This window comes from Oratosquilla oratoria, chromosome 42, assembly GCF_046742065.1.
Source record: "Oratosquilla oratoria isolate Oo_2021 chromosome 42, ASM4674206v1, whole genome shotgun sequence".
Classification (NCBI taxonomy): Eukaryota; Metazoa; Arthropoda; class Malacostraca; order Stomatopoda; family Squillidae; genus Oratosquilla; species Oratosquilla oratoria.
The window spans coordinates 42,744,405-42,746,904 of record NC_134818.1 but is presented as its reverse complement, the minus strand read 5'-3'; the positions used below and the strand labels follow the sequence as shown (position 1 = coordinate 42,746,904).

The window sequence follows — 2,500 nt, the reverse complement described above, 5'->3', positions numbered from 1 at the left end:
TATCTCTTACTTAACAAAGAAGACTATTTCTCTAAAATTAACCACATCCTCTCCGACACTTCTAAATTCAAGAAAATTTCTAGTGATCTCACTAACAAACTTAAGGTTCAGGTTAACAAACTCATCGCAGCTAATAACGCAGTAGTGGACCATCTGCACATCCCTCCCATTACCGGTGAATTGTCTCCAGGCTATATTTACGGCAACGTCGAAACACACAAGCCGAACTCCCCTCTCCACCCGATCATCTCACAAATTACTACACCTACATATGGACTCGCCAAACAGCTCAGCAATATCATCACCCCCTTCGTTCCTAAGAAATACTCCATAAAACCATCTGATGATTTTATCGACATACTACACAGCAAGCAACCCCAAGGAGTAATGGCTTCCCTCGATGTGAATCGTTATTTTCACATGTTCCAATTCTTCCCACAATAGATATAATCCTGAATAATGTGTACCGTCACCCTGAATTACATCCCCCTAAGATCCCGGAAGAAATAATGAAGCATCTTCTCCTAGCCTGTACAACTGAAGCGCCCTTTAGAAGCCCATCAGGCCAGCTATATCTACAAGTGGAAGGAGTCGCCATGGGTTCACCTTTAGGGTGTACTTTTGCCGAATTCTACATGTGTAATATAGAGAACAAAGTCTTACAAGACCCCGTCTTAAGACCCTTTTCCTACTGTAGATACGTCGACGACATTTTTACTGAAGTTAGGAGTGAGTCCCACCTGAAAGACCTACAGCTAGCCATGGAAGCAGCCTCTGTACTACACTTCACATATAAACTCAATATACACAACAAAATTCCTTTCCTTGACGTCTTCATCCACACTCAAGACAACAAATACACGACCACTGTTTACAGGAAAAACACTGACACCGGAAGATGCCTGAACGCAGCGAGTGAGTGCCCCCAGCGGTAAAAACTCAGTGTCATTCGGGCATACCTTCGACGCGCATATAAGAACTGCTCTTCCTGGGAAAATTTTCACTCTGAAATAATGCGCGTTAAACAAATCCCCATTAACAACGGTTTTCCAAACTTTCTCGTTGACAAAGAGACGAGACTTTTCATCACACGCAACACAACACAACACGGACAAAACAACACACATTCCACACACACAGTTTTTTACAAAACCAAATGACACCAGCACACAAAACAGACGAACGTGTCCTCAAAGATATCCTCGCACGTAACGTCACATGCACCAATCCACACGACAAATTGACCCTCATCATATACTACAAAAACACAAAAGTCTCTTACCTTATAATGAGAAATAACATGACTAAAAACAACTCTCTCCTCAAACAGACTAATGTGGTGTACCAATTCTCTTGCCCCGAAGAAGGTTGCAAACTTCTCCCCAATGCTTCTTATATTGGTGTTACCACTACCTCTGTGAGCAGGAGACTCACAATGCACGCCCATGAAGGAAGCATACGCAAACACATGATACAAACACACAACAAAACTCCTAACAGACAAGATTTAGTCAACAATGCAAAAATACTTAAACAATGTAACAACACTAAGAAACTACACATCTTAGAAAGAGTCTACATTACATAATACACTCCTATCATTAATATACAGACAGACACAGTTAGTACTTTACAACTACACAAAGAGGCTGCGTGGCAACAACGGCCAAACGTCCAGCTACTGTGATCAGATGTCCAGCTACATCCTGTTGAAGCAAAGACCTTACCTCCGTCCAGTACCTGACGCCTAACTCTCCTAGTTCCCCATTTTTACTTGTATTTAAACTCCTGTTTTGAATATGTAATCTTACTTACCTGAAGATGGTTGTATGATTCAACCACAAGCTTGTATTTTATGTTTTGTGTTATGTTTTTCGATACAATAACATCATGGATCTCGGAAGCCTTGTGTTTGACCTCCCCTTAAGAATCAAACAAACTATTAGAAAAATTGAAAAATCACTAAGAAGTTAGTGGATATTGAATTAGCTCTGGTCTTCAATCGAATATGTTGACAAGAAAACTTACTGCCCATTTATACTAATATATATATATATATATATATATATATATATATATATATATATATATATATATATATATATATATATATATATATATATATATACATATACAAGTGGTTTCTCAGTAACAACCTTTTTTTGGCAATTTGCAGATTTGTATACAAGGCTTTGATTAATAGTGTTATTATTACATTTTGTAATTAAAGACTTTGAACAACTTTGAAGCATTCACTTGTTTTTCTTTATGCGGTAAGATTAGTACTCTTTTGTTGACATGTGGTCTGAGAATTACAGAGCGTTTTTCTTTTGAAATAATAAGGAACGACGGTAAACTGTTTAGGACGGCATTAAGCTGATCTGAGTAGCATTGATAAAAAATAAAGCAGATCATTGCACTGAATACATTCTATCTGAAATCAAATATGATAGTATTCCTTATGCCGTGAATATTGCAGTTTACAAATTTTAGTACACTT

The 2,500-nt window shown here is 37.9% G+C and overlaps 1 protein-coding gene across 3 annotated transcripts in view; it reads right to left on the bottom strand.

Annotated features, from left to right (window-relative positions):
- Positions 1–2,500, bottom strand: part of LOC143021323 (gamma-glutamyl hydrolase-like) — a 511,265-nt gene that overhangs the window by 508,194 nt on the left and 571 nt on the right. The window lies entirely within an intron of this gene.